The sequence below is a fragment of the Triturus cristatus genome, chromosome 5_1 (assembly GCF_964204655.1).
Source record: "Triturus cristatus chromosome 5_1, aTriCri1.1, whole genome shotgun sequence".
In the NCBI taxonomy this organism is placed as follows: Eukaryota; Metazoa; Chordata; class Amphibia; order Caudata; family Salamandridae; genus Triturus; species Triturus cristatus.
The window spans coordinates 604,906,124-604,921,616 of NC_140587.1; positions in this window are offsets into that span (position 1 = coordinate 604,906,124).

Sequence of the window (15,493 nt, forward strand, 5' to 3'; positions counted from 1 at the left end):
AAGCTACTTCTGCATTCAGCTGAAAACAATGGGGTCTCAGAAAGTACATCACATCACTTCAGTGGACTGGTTTTTACTAGCCAAAGAGCTCGAAGCAAGCGAGCTGATGACGCATTCTCTTGCCTTGTTAACAGAGGTCATTTTCTTTCAACACTCACAAATAGCAAAGGACAAAAGCCTAAAAGTCTCAATCAGGGATCCTGTGTTATGCTGTCATTCCTGCAGTCTCCCAGTTTGTCTTTCACATCAAATGGAAATTACAGTAGAAACGTATTTTACAATTGCCCAGTGTGTTCTACAGAGAGGACAATGATTGGATGATCATGTAGGGTGAGCACCACAACCTACTGACATGCACAATGAGAAACTACCATTACATTAAACCACAGATCTATCAATCGTGGCCTGCTATGAACATGCATACAAATGTTCAGCACACCCAGACACTTAAAAGTCACTCCATGAACAGTTTTGGGTAGAGAGCACTTTAGCATTGGTTAAGCAGTGGTAAAGTGCAGCGAGTCCTATGGCCAACAAAAATTAATTCAGCAAAATTAGTAAAAGGTGAAAAGTTTGGGGTGACCCTGAAGAGAGGTCCACGTCCAACAGTCTGAATGTGAGGCTTTGCCTCCTCCTCCACACTACCAGACAGGAAGGACTTCTCTGTGAACTCTACCCTTTAAAAGGCTACCCCTCACTTTGAAATATCTGAGGCGGTATATAAATAAAAACCTTGGAGATATGATTCAAGACAACCTCTCCCTTTAGTCAATAGACTGAAAATAGACATTCACAAATTGCCATATTTAAACCTCTTAAAAAGAACAGAGCACCTGGGTTCAGTTATCAGTTTGTTATGCTACCTATCAAATGCCTGAAAACTTTATTAGGTGTGATCAGGAAAACTATCTTTTAATTTGGGTGGAGCGGAGAGAAACCCAGACAAAAATTAAATTGGCCCCATCTTTTTCTTTCTGGTGCCCTAATCCCAATTGCCACATTGTCTCCCTGCAAGAACATGCCTACGTAATTGGTCAATTTTCTCTTCATTACTTTAACTTTACTGTCTTAGGTTATTTTAACTTACACATGAATGATCCAATTGTAGTGCAGCAAATCAGTTTAATGCAGTTTTCAAAAGGTCCCAAGTTTAAGACAATTAGCGGCTTATTTACAAGCTCCCTCTGCCACCTTGCACCGTCATTGCTTCACTTTTTTTTGACACAATGGCAGCTCTTCATTTGCTCCATATTTACATGGATGCAAATGCGTCACTTTTCTGATGGTTCCGACTGTGTCAACATGCATCGGAATCGGCTTTAATTTATGCAAGGTAGGCATTCCTTCGGAAACCCCTACCGTAAAAGTGACACAGTGGTATTTACCAATTTTTTCAGTAACATCCCGCGATGCACTGCCAATGCGTCAGAATCACAAATCCTGCTCAACCCAGGTGTAGGGATGACACATTGGCGGTGCCTTAGGGATCACACCAGCTGCAGTGACTTGATTGCAATATGCAATCAAGTTACGAGGTCAGTGGGTCACAGAAGGTAAATATGTGCAAGTAATGTTGCAATTTGTGACCTTACATGCTGATGTCACACATACAAGTGGGCAACATGCTCACTTTTATGTGTCACATCCAGGACCAATATATTTTTTGTTGTTGTGGAGATTTATATAGAGCAAACTAGATCCGAAGGTATCGGAGCGGTTTGCATGAGTACTAGTTACGTTACAGAAGGACACCTTCCTTTTTGTTATGCACGGGGAGTATCAGTGATTTACCCAGAATCGCTGCCGAGACTCGAATCCGGTTCCCCAGTTCTCAGATCGACTGCCCTAGCCGTTAGGCCACATTCTCTGAGCGCAAGGTGACTTTTACTCTTATTCACGCTCTAACACATTGGTCGCCATTCAATAGGTGATGCGTCAGTTAAAAAAGACGCATCGCCTTTGTATTGAGACTCATTGCTGGAGTTCCGTTGGTTTTCGCACCAGCTCCAGCAATGCAGCAAAAAACCCTGCTCCATGGTGCGCCGTTGTGTAAATATGGCGCATCTATGGTGGAGCAAGGGTCTCGGCTTTAGGTGGAAGTAAACTGGCTAACCATTACTTTAACAAGATCCTTAGTCTTGCCCCTCATCATAAAGCATGGCACACCGTGGATCTTATTTTTTCAAACCTTCTTAATCTTCAAGTCAATCCTGCTTTAAAAGAATGTGGATTCCTTCACCGTCATGATAAGTGAAAGACTTAATGTAGTTACTCAAACACTTTAAAGAGCCTGGCAAAAGAAATCTGAAGCTCTTCTTGCTGATGCCCTTCAATCTATTTCGCTTAGACTAAAGGGCTTCCCTTATATTTATGTGGAACATCTCAATAACTATCTATCTGAGACCTTAGACTGCATTGTCCTGTAAAAAATCCACATCTCATGAAGATCTAAGTTTTCTGCTCCTTGGTTCTCAGCGGCTCTGAAAGAGGAAAAGAGAGGAAATCCTATGAAGATGATGGAAAAACTACTGTAAAATGGCCTTACAGAAATTTTATAAAGCTATACGTAAGGCAAAAAGCTCAAATTTCATCAGCATTTAGTATGCCCCATGAACTCTCTAGAAATATTGGTTCTTTTCTCTATCATGCTGCTTTTTAAATTAAATTACTTCTTCAGCCTAATCATGTGATGATCTCTTTGATTTCTTCTCTATGACAATCGAAACAATATATGCTCAATTCGTAGGAGAAGGTCAACTCATTAGCTTTAATGGTTCTTGTTCTCCCTCCGGGCTTTCTTTATCAGCATTCGTTCCTATATATCATGATGATTCACACAAAGAACTTGCCAAGTGTAAATATGGATCCCTCTAGATCCATGTCTCCCTTACATTTAAAATCTTTTTTCCCACCTCCATTCCTCCAATACTTAATTCAATTCAAAGATCTTTATTCGGTTAAAAACCATGAAAGATATATACAAATAAAATCACGTGCAATCAGTGTTGCAGAGCATCACATTAGTTGTTTGTTACAATAATCAGTCCATATAATTTTTTCATAAAATCATTACTCACTTAATACAACAATTCCCACAGCCCAACAAATCCAGCTCAGTATAATTGAGCTAAAGTGCAAATGTAACCAGAACCTACTCAAGATAGACAGAAAATGTTACCAGCTGAATCAAAGCAACCCAATCCAACTCTATTGTTAAAAAGCTCAGGTGTGGTGAATCACACAATAGACAATTCTTTATTGTTTGATTAATTAAAATCTTACAATATTTCCAATCAATAAAACAAACAGAGTAACCTATCTCTGCCGTTAAAGTCTTAGAATGCCTCATACGGGCATTAACATTTTCTGTCATCACCGAATCAATTATCGTTCATTCAACTCCACTAGGTGGTCCGTTTGTTTGATTAAAATCAAAGGTGCCACACAAAAACATAATGATAGCATTTACATTTTAGTGGATATTTTTGATTCTCACTGTGTTTTACTGAAGAGATATCACAACCTGAATAAATATCATGCCAAGTAACCTGTGAAGTGGATTGGGGTCAAAAAGTGCCACGTGCAACCGTAAATGTATTTGTCAGTTACATCACAAACTCTGCCACATATTAATCAGAGAAATATCTCAAAATGTAATCAAAGGCAATACTCAATAATAAATGAATAATTCTACCGATACTGCTGCTGTTCCCAGGAGTTGGATTCGGGCCTTACTGCTTCCCTTACTAAAAAAGCCAAAAATTGACCCAAATATTTGAAGTAATTATAGAATAATTTTGTCTCGAAGATGCTGTAGAATTTCCAAAAAAGCAACTAACTCATTTGTTAGTATTTTATAATCTTTAGTATGATTCCTAATCCGTATTTCATGCCAGCGGTGGCCCTCCCATTATTTTTCACTGCTTCCAGCCCGAGCAGTGTTTGGGGGCGGGGCATTTTAGTTCACTGGCAGCAGGGGAGTGGTGCTTACTCCACCATATTACACTGCGTAAGTCACATTGGCTGGCCATCTTGCGACAGCCAGCTCGGCTTGCGCAGTGTAAACCTCTCCACCCAGCTGTCTCAGACTGCCTGCTGGAGCATCGAGGCAGCCCACTCCAGTCTATGCTGGCGCTGCACTCATGATGCTCTGTGCAGCGTGAGAGCAGTGTCGGGATTTGCAGAAGGGGATTGCCTGAGGCTCTATGACTGTGAAAGAAAAAAGAAAACACATAGCGAAACACAAGTGTGTACAAATATTTTTAATTGTCTCTCTGCCCCCAACTGGGTTTGTCTGTCCATCTTCCAGATGCGCTCCAGTGTTGAGGGTCATGGCACGCCATTGAATTCATCTAAGTTTCAGTTCTGAATCTCAAAATCAGGCCATCATTTCTATTTGCTTTTCCAAACTCAAGTCATAAAAAGAATGATGCATTTAGTCCCAGAATATACCTCAAAGATTAGTGTCCAAACTGTTGAAACTTCTTGGTTGGACTATGCCAATAGCTTGTACTTGGGACTTTCAGCCTATCTGATTCAGCTGCTCCAGATTACTCAAAATACATATGCCTGACTGATCCTGAGAATACCTTTCTGACACTTGATTACTCCTTATTTCAAACATTTGAACTGGTTTACAGTGATTAAGCACATTCTCCTCAAGGCACTAACCCCAACCTATTGAGCTTTCAAGCAAAAAAAGGCCCTCTGTACTTAAGGGACAGACTCAAACCTTACCATCAAGTCAGGTACCTTAGATCCAACAACCTAACACTGTGGCAAGTCCCCAAGGCTTGCAAAGCCAGAAGAGGGGGCAGACCCTTTTCTTACCTTACAGCCAAACTTTGGAACTCTCTTCACCTTAGTTTATATCTGGCCTCCTCCAAATCCATCTTCAAAAGTAAACTAAAGACCTTTCTTTTTAATAATACTTTCTATCTGCGCCTTTCCTCCTGTAGCACCTAAACATTCCTATGCAGCGAGCACAGGGACACTCGCTCTGGAGCTTTACAAACTGGATTATTATTATTTATTATTATTAAAAGGCTTAAAGTTAGATGTTACCATGACAAAGGGATGAACTTTGTTTACCACGCATGGAGTGTTACTGGTTGGCCCACAAATGGGCATATTCTTTATACATGCTGCACACACAGACTGACCCCATTGTGGGTAAACATAGAATGACGCAGTCTAAATATTAGAGCTAAAGAGGACTTAACATCTAAAATTGCAAGGAGACTCACAAATGACTTTGACTGCTACTCCCATCATAACTGCATCACATTATCCCTGGCAAAAGGCCCACGGTTATGTCCAAAGGGAATTAAACTCAATTACACGTTCTTTCAAGTCCCTTACCATCAAGCAACTAGGTTTTCAATTAGTTCACACCTGTAGTCACTGCCGTCATCCTCCTCAATGATCATCATCAGGGATGAGTAGTATATGCCTCTGCAGGACAATTTTGTGAGGCATACAGCCTAACACAGCAAACTTGCAAAACGTCCCAGAAAATAAGGATAGGGCACCTACAGTCATAACCAGGGACCTGAACCGGGCCTTCGGGAGCCCAAAAGCTCACTCCTGAAGACCTCTTGTGTGAACATGGGATTCATTAAAGCAGACTTTCCCTGTCGTTGTTTTTTTTTTTAGTGGTGGTAAAAGCGATGTATGACTGGGATAAACTGAATCCACTGAAAATAAGATCACAAGGGAAAACACAATGGCTATAATTTTTGTAAGACCACACATTTTTGATTCATATCAGATCAACACAATTTCTACACTTAACAGCGAATCAGGCTCTCCTGATTGCAAGGTCTGCCATATGTTGTGGTAGAAAACTGTTGCACAGCAATAATGATCCATAGAAAAATTGGTTACAGAGAAATCTGCTCGGCAAACCACCTGCAGACTGTTGGAGGTAAAATGCTTTTGGCTGCACTACACTTCTTTTTTTTTTTAACTGAGTTTTATATAGCGTAAACTTGACCCGGAATCAGATATCAGAGCGGTATACATAGCACGAGTTGCGTTACATGAGGACACATTCATCTTTTTTTTTTTTAGGCACGAGGAGATTTAGTGATTTGCCCAGAATCACAGGATGTTCAGCGTCATTGCCGAGACTTGAACCCGGTTCCCCAGATTCAAGGTCAACCGCTCTAGCCATTAGGCCAACTCCTCTCCACTTGCTCTCAGTCATGAGGTGACATTCCTCCCAAACCTTAGATTTCAGCCTAGATATTGCTCAGTGTAGCATTATCTGTAGGGAATTGGATATAGTCACTCATAAAACTGAGCATAGTATCCAGAACCTGGATAAGGACCGCTGAAAATGTTGACTTTGATATCCCATCGGAGTCAACCAACTGTGTACTTAAAGAAGACAGTTGCAAAGAAATATAACACTGCAATAATCGTTTGCAAAAGGTGGGATGGCAAACATGCAAAACGATGGCAGCAGTGGTTAGAGATCACATCCCAAACCTCCAACAATTCGGTTTCCGTACCTATAATAATCCTTAAGGCTAAATAATGGTGTTCACGTGATATCTTAAAACATGATACCAGTGTATGTTGATCATAAACCAAAGGTTTACAACCCCACAACAGGAAATAAACAATACCAAAGCACACCTAACATTAATTTCATTACATAAGCAATTGTAGCAAAGTCAATTTGTGAGTTCCAGGAGTTTTACTCCAAAGCCGTTTCAAACATTTACATGGGTCTTGATTATGAATTCATTTACAACTGGCAGCCTACGTGTTTTGTATAACAATGATTGTTTAAATGCTCAGCACAAGTCGTCAGTAGCAATAGCATGAACAATAACCTTCTAATATTTATATTTTATCTAAGTATCATTTGTAACAGTAAATTAAATATATTTATATTCACAAAAAAACCATAGGTTTTACAGACGTTATAGTTAGGAATTAGCATTTAAAAAACCTTTGAAATTCACTAAAAAAAGACATTTGACTCATATAAAACCAGAGAAATTCGCCTGTTATAGTTAGTTGAGTCAGTGATGTCATCAGTGATGTCATTTGAGATGTCATCAGTGATGCCATCAGTGATGTCACTGACCATGTCATGAGTGACGTAATATGTGACATCATCAGCAGTGCATTGTGGGCACGCGAGTTATAGTTTGCTCAACTAACTATAACAGGCGAATTTCTCCGGTTTTATATGAGTCACATGTCCAACTAACTATAACGTCCCTGAAACCTATTGTTTTTTAAGTGAATTTCAAAGGTTTTTTAAATGCTAATTCCTAACTATAACGTCTGTATAACCTATGGTTTTTTCAGTGAATTTCGAAGGTTTTTTAAATGTTAATTTCATATTTTAATGTTTATAAAACCTATATTTTTCTATTTTTTTTGTAACATTTTGGAACTCTTTTATACTTCTTTTTTTTTTACTTTAAAAATTAAGTAATGTTTTATATCTTCCCCAAAAAAATGCATATCTTTTTTTTTTTGCGGGGGGAGAACACTGCCTTCCCATACCGGTAGTGTACCAAGCTCAATCAGCACGCGAATCCTATCCACCATATTGCTAAACTCGTAAAGGATGCGCAGTTCGTATCCGACGGATTTGTGGCACCGCGTCCCGCATAACATCCTATACGTATGAGTTTGCGCCAGCTGCCACATAGGTATCCGATGGGTACGCAGTACCAAGCCGCACCTTATGTCATGTACCTGACGGGGTTGCACCCGCTGCGCATTGCGTATGCAACGAGTGCACGCTGCCAGGCCCTGTGTATGTCATAGACGTATGGTGTCGTGCCGGGTACGCCATTCCCTCGTTTTTTTTTTATGTCTCAAAACTATATCTAAATAACTTTGAACTGTATATGAGAGCAAGCGATAATATAAAATATTTTAAACATTTATATATTTCTAACTGTGATAAACTTATATTTTCTCAAAATCTTGTTGGGTGTGGCCTCCTTGCGCCCTCTATGCGCAATTGCCATGTGACCTTAAAAAAAAGCATTTGATTAGTTCATAACATATCCCATTGTAACAGTTGGAGGACCCCACCCATTTTAGTCATTCTCTCTACAGCGTTTGATGAGAGACACCTATTCTGCTTACAGAGCTTTTTTGAAAAGTTTTTTTGCTGTGTACACATATCTTCTACTACACACAACATGCAACGATCATCTTGATCAATATTCATGGTCTGTACATTAGCCTTCCACGTGTGATGGCCATGCATCTCAAATGTTACATCAAAAATCAAATGTGTGTTACACGATGCTCCTAGTGTGTGTGTGTGCACATTATTGTGCTGCCTTTCGGCCTGGGTATTGCAGGCCCGAAGGGGTATCATCAGCCACGGGCAGAGTGCACATCCTAGATCACATGTGACAAACTGTAAACAGTAATGTGTACATTTGTATTGCTGTATTCTCTGTTGTCAGGCTTTACCAGTATAGTAGTGTGTCAAATGTGAGACTTTCAGATTCACATTTGGCATGCATTGCTTGACTATAATGAACGTTATCACTATTTATAACATAGCCTCACTGCTGATCCTCCATCCGAGCACATTCACATTTGTGCGCTTTGCAATAGCAACACTTTCAATAATACCGCACACCATTGACATGAGTGTCTGCGCATATCCACAACCTTGACAATGACATGTGATGTTGGCCATTCAATGTTTTCAAACAGCATCTCATTAGCGATAGTTGCCGCCCTCCCAGTACATGCTACATTAATGTAAATTGCGCATTCTGCAATGTCAAAACCGCAACAGAAACACACATAAGTACACTTCCTGGCTAGGCAGGAACTGAACAATGCCCAGGTCCCCGGAACTATTATTCACACCCCCTACGCTTTCCTGGCGTACGCAAGCCCAACCCACTTTGTGCACGTACAAAAAGGATAATGACGACGCCACATGTCCCAGTTCTTCTACACTGCCTCAGGTGATATGGCCACATCCACCTCGCATATCATAATGCGCAATAAAAAAGGGATCCATAAGGCGTACATCATCGTCGCAATCAACAATGCACCTGAATTGTGAACACTGCTGCCGGTCGTGTTTGGACACACAACAATGACAGCAGGTCATCAGTGGGGCCTGGGTGCACAGAGGCTGCAATTGAGCGCGATGCTGCGGGAGGGGTGGGGTGCATCAGCCTGGGTGCACAGGCACAAACAAGCGATATTGCCCTGCTTTATGATGTGTTCTCTGACCTCATTCAGTCACATGTCTGTTTCATTTTAAGGACCTGCTGGACCGTACTGTAGGCCTGAGCCAGGAGGCAGCGCTGCCTACAGACACGTGGCGTTGGCTTTTGGGGCAATGTAGTGAGCTTAATACTAAGTGTACATGCACACAGGCTTGCACCACTTCATTACACGCGCACATCATGCTTCTACCATGCGGTCTGTTCCTTTGTATGTGAACGTTGGCATAACATATTATTATTTAACCTTGTGTATTCTCGTGCACTCCAACTCCTCTTGGAGCCACGATTACCACTAACAGTTCGAAGATCGTACTTCAAGAAGGAAGGATGCACTCAACTGGTGTTCTCTATAAACATTGAAGGAAACCTTCATTTACCTCAAGACGTTTCCAACATTATATTTTTTCTCCCTTTTCAGACACTGGGTTAGTGGAGCCAAAACGGGCACAGCGGGTGCTCACCCAGTGATGATGCCCTGGGCATTCTGATGCCTTCCACCGTGGTATCAAGACACCGTCCCCGACCAGAGACCTGCTGGGCCACCCTGATAGCGGCACCCCGGAGTTGGAACTCACACCGGCACGTCCTTGGACACAATGGTTGTGGCAGGTGAGCAGTCAAGCCTGGGCACGCAGGAGCTGCAATTGAGCACAGTGCAGAGAAAGGGACTGGGGGCAGCAGCCTGGGTGCACAGGTGCAGGCAAGCGATGTTGCCATAGATAATAATGTAATCTCTGGCCTCATTCATATCTCTGTTTCATTTTAAGTTTAAGGACTTGCTGGACCGAACTCTTTCTCGCGGACCCCAGTGTCCCAGACACACGGCTGACGGGAGGTGAACAGTGAGGGCTGGGTGCAGTAGGCCGGCGCTCTGTCTCCTCCTCCCTCTGTTCTTTTCACTCTCCCTTCCCCCTTCCACCCACTCGCTCTCTGTCCCATTCTCACTTTCCTCCGTTTATTCTCACTACCTTTCTTTTCATCTTAGACATGGCACACATACTTATGTTTCTTTCTTGTCTTGCAGGTTTTGTACACTGCTTCCAGAGGAGTCCCACCCATTTCTTTCATGTTTTACTGTTGTTCAAATAAAGTTACATTTCCATTTATTTGTGTTGTGTTAATAAAAGTTTTTTTTACCAATAAATAACTGAGTGTATGAGTCTTCTTTTTGTGACAACACTTGTCTGTAGTTTATTGTGAAAATCGGCAGTTGATAGTACGTTATAAGGGAAATTTTGTTTATTTTTCCGGTGCACCTACCAAATATAAACCAACAGACTATTCCATAAATGAAGCCTGGGTAATTGCACAACGGGTAGATTTCTATGAGTCTATCACTTTATAACACCATGAGTACTGCTCGTATGATTTCAGAACCAATAAGTCACTGCCTAGGGCCACCGAGGATTCAAGGACTGGCGAGGCCCACCCTGCATATTTAAATAAAGCCCCGGAGGTTGCTGATCCCTGTTCTTGAGTTGGCCTTGAAGCCCCCGAACAATTCGTAAACAATACCCGAGGAGTCGATACCCTAGTCTGCAAAACGTCTCTGTGCCCTCCCGCGCCTAATTTACATGTGAGATTAAGATCCCCAGCGCTGCAGAGAACCCTCAATATAATAATAGGATTGGCCCCGGAACATTACCCATCAGTGGGCTCATTTTTTTTTCCTCCATTTTTACTATCCGGCTCCGCTTTATTGAAACGATATGAGATTTTCCTCCTCTCGCTTCAATGAGATAAACAAGAATATGCTATCACAGGGTGCAAGCAATGCTCCCGCCTTGTAATAGCAAACATAAATGTCCTGTGCTTGCACACCCCTGGACATTGTATGACCTGCACCTGGGAGGTGGCGCTCCATGGGACCATGATTCTTTGTTTAATGCATAACTACAGAATTAGTATAAACGCATACTAACACTTCTTGCACACGTGTGGTACAGCAAACAGAGTGCAGTAAAGAGGCTGAGGGAGCCCAAAATAAAAAAAAAAATCCTACCAGAGGTAGGATCACATAGTTCGATCAGCCGACGACCCTGGGATGAGTAGAAACAGATTCACCAAGAAAATGGGTCTTCAGCACACGACCCTGGGATGAGTAGAAACAGATTCACCAAGAAAACAGGTCTTCAGCACAACGCAAGCAAGCGCAAAATCTTGGTGAGTGCTGCCTTCTTTTCACCTTCTCCCGCTCGTCGCCAAATTTATTTAGTGAACAGGAAGACAGCAGTGGATCCGATAAGTAGATTTATTGCAGGAAAAGAAGACAGCTTAAACAGCCACCAACAGGACCAGACACCAAGGCATCCATCTTCTCCAGCACCATGAACAAAATCCCCAAGATTCCCCTTATGACAGCCCTACATTCTAACATTACATACTTACATTATAGTATCATTACATACTAACATTGTACTATGACTTACATTGAAATAGTACACAGAGCACATCACTTTACAGCAATGAGCTCACGGTTTAATCCCTGAGTCTTCCGACCAGTAGGGGTAAGTAGTTCACTTCCCACTCCCTGTATAGTATAAACGCATACTAACACTACTTACAGTTATACTATAGCGGCCAGTATGCTGCAGCACCCCCAGCCCATCACTTTACAACAATCAGCTCAGTTTGATCCCCGAGTCTTCACATCGGTAGGCGTAGTACTTTGCTTCCCACTTCCGGTATAGTATAAACACACAGTAGAGCTCAGTAGTTTGCTTCCCACTCCCTGTATGGTATAAACGCCTACTAACACTACTTCCACAGGTATCCTACAAACACCACAGCACTTCACTTTACAGCAATGACCTCCCAGTTTAGGCTCTAGGTTTCATACCCGACTGTAGCAGCATCTCATCTCAGCACCATGTCACTCTGAGGTGTGACTACTTTGCGTTGCACTCCTCCACAGAGGTTACAGTGCTCCTATCCTCCTGTTTCCTACTCTTTTTGCCCTTTTTACCCCTTACTTGCTTCAATGGAATCACAAAATGGCAGCCAACACTTCCTAGTTGCAACCGCTCGCAACGCTCACAACCAATAAGCAGCAAGCTCGTGCTCGTAACGCCTCAGCCAATCAGGTGGCAGAATTCCCAAATATCGATATCTGTAAATATCGATATTTTTCCAAAACGACTGAATGGATTTACACCAAATAAACAAAAGTGTGCTTTCTAGACCAAGACTCTTCTCCCTGCCAAATATGGGGCAATTCAGTTCACCCGTTTGACCTGTAGCCTTGTCTAAAGTTTCCTATGGAAATTAACATGGAGAAAACACGTTTTGGAACCCCCCTTTTTTCTTGCCCCCCCCTTGACCAGTCACCCCCAAACGACCCCCATAGGAGCTGATATGAACAAAGAATTAGTTTGGAAAATTTCATGAAGATTCATCAAACGACATCAAAGTTATAAGCAAAACAAAAAAATGCTATTCCTGTGGAACCTTGGTCCTAACTATAACTACCTACTGGCAACCACCAGTAGGTAATATACATACAACTGCAAACATCATAGCAACCTGTGAAAAAGGAGCTAAGCTCCGAAACGCATCAGGCCAGAAGAAACATCCATAAATAAAAAGCTGGTTGTACTATTGCTTATTGCAAGGTGCTGCGCAGATTCTACTGCAGAATTAATTACTGAAATGCACTCCATTTCCTCGCAAGTAATACAAGTCAACCTACCTGATTGAACTTACTAAAGGGGAACTTAATGCAGAGGAATATGCCTTTCAGAACAACTGCGAACATTGTGGCAACCTGTAAACAAGGAGCCATGCTCAGTAACTCGCCAGGCCAAAAGAAACATCCATGAATAGAAAGCTGGTTGTCTTAACAATCTGCTGTGGAGTGCGTTTTCGAAATGAGGGCGTTTTGATGAATATAAATTTGACGGCAGCACAGCCATGAGAACTGCACCACCCCAAGATGCTGAATGGGAGCCACGAGATCCCGAAAATTCAGAACTTAATTGTGGAACAGCAGAGAAGCTTAATTACTGCTTTTTACGAGTTGGAGGCCCACTGAAGGGTAATGTACTATAGCTTATTGCACGATGCTGCTCAGATTCTACTACAGAAGTAATTACTGAAATGCACTACATTTACCGGCAAGTAACACAAGTCAAACTACCTGATTGAACCTACTGTGAACATCGGGGCAGCCTGTGAACAAGAAGCTAGCCTCCGAAATGCGTCAGATCAGAAGAAACATCTATGAATAAAAAGCTGGTTGCTCTTAACAATCTGCTGTGGATTGAGTTTTCAAAATGAGGGCATATATATATATATATATATATCTATATATATATATAGTCGAGAACACTTTTGAGTGACCTCTCATTGCTTTCTGGCCTTTGTTGTTAATATTTCGTACATGGTTGCCCTGCCGTGGATAGGAGCACCATTTCACGAAGAAGAAAGGCTGTGAAGTGATACAATTTTATTCCGTACAGCACGGCATTCTGGATGCACACAAAGCCCGTTTTGACTGTTGCCTATCCTACGAAGGATATTAAATATGCTTTTATCATTAGAAATGTTGCATTGAACCTACTAAAGAAATGATTCTTACTCATCTCGAGGGACTACAAATCCCATCATGCTTTAAAGATGTTGCACTAAGCAAAGTCAACTGGGCGCGCTAATTAATAAATAGCATGTCGGAAATTATAAAAGGAGTGAGTCATCAATGCTAATTTGTCTTTGCAGCCCATGAAGAAGAGGGGTGTCAGCCTTGAAACACTTCGGTGTGGACCGAATGTTGGCAATAGAAGGCGAGCTGCAGTGAGGTGAAAAGACTGGATTGTCGAGAACGTCATTGAGTGACTTCCCATTGCTTTCGGGCCTTTGTTGTTAATTTTTCCTACACAGCCACCCTGCCGTGGAGAGGAGCACCATTTCGTAAAGAAGAAAGGCTGTGAAGTGGAAGAATTCTATTCCGTACAGCACGGTGTTCCGAATGCACACAAAGCCCGTTCTGACTGTTGCCTATCCTACGAAGGATGTTAAATATGCTCTTATCATTACAAATGTTGCATTGAACCTACTAAAGAAATAATTCTTACTCATCTCAAGGGATTACAAACCCCATCATGTTTTAAAGATGTTGAACTAAGCAAAGTCCACTGGGGGCGCTAATGAATAAATAGCATGTCGGAAATTATAAAAGGAGGGAGACATCAATGCTAATTTGTCTTTGCAGCCCATGAAGAAGAGGCGTGTCAGCCTCAAAATGCGTCGGCATGGAACAAATGTTGGCAATAGAAGGCGAGCTGCAGCGAGGTGAAACGACTGGATGGTCGAGAACGCAGTCGAGTAACCTCTCATTGCTTTTGGGCCTTTGTAGTTAATATTTCCTACACGGATGCCCTGCGGTGGAGAGGAGCTCCATTTCGCAAAGAAGAAAGGCTGCGAAGTGGAGCAATTCTATTCTGTACAGCACGGCATTCCGAATGCACACAAAGCCCATTTTGACCGTTGCCTATCCTACGAAGGATGTTAAATATGCTTTTATCATTACAAATGTTGCATTGAACCTACTACGGAAATAATTCTTACTCATCTCGAGGGACTACAAATCCCATCATGCTTTAAAGATGTTGCACTAAGCAAAGTCCACTGGGCGTGCTAATTAATAAATAGCATGTCAGAAATTATAAAAGGAGTGAGTCATCAAAGCTAATTTATCTTTGTAGCCCATGAAGAAGAGGCGTGTCAGCCTCGAAACGCGTCGGCATGGAACAAATTTTGGCAATAGAAGTCGAGAACGCTGTTGAGTGACCTCTCATTACTTTGGGGCTTTTATTGTTAATATATATATATATATATATATATATATATATATATATATATATATATATATATATATATATATATATATATATATATATATATATATATATATATATATATATATATATATATATATATATATATATATTATCTACTGGCGGTCGCCACATGTTTGATTACATGGTTTAGGGATACATAAATTGTGTTTTTTTCACTTAACCTATTTGACATAGACTCAATAATATGTCTGTTCAGACCATAATATTTATTTTAACAATATTGTGGAATTTAAACATTCAGGCGTGAAATAGAATTATATTACTATTCTAATATTGAAAAATGCATTTTATGCTGTTAGGCGCATCTTGTCTTGACATATATGGTTTGGTATCCGTATCCACAAATCTGGATTATTGACATAATTGCACAATTTATTGTGTTTATATTTTTTGCGTAATTTG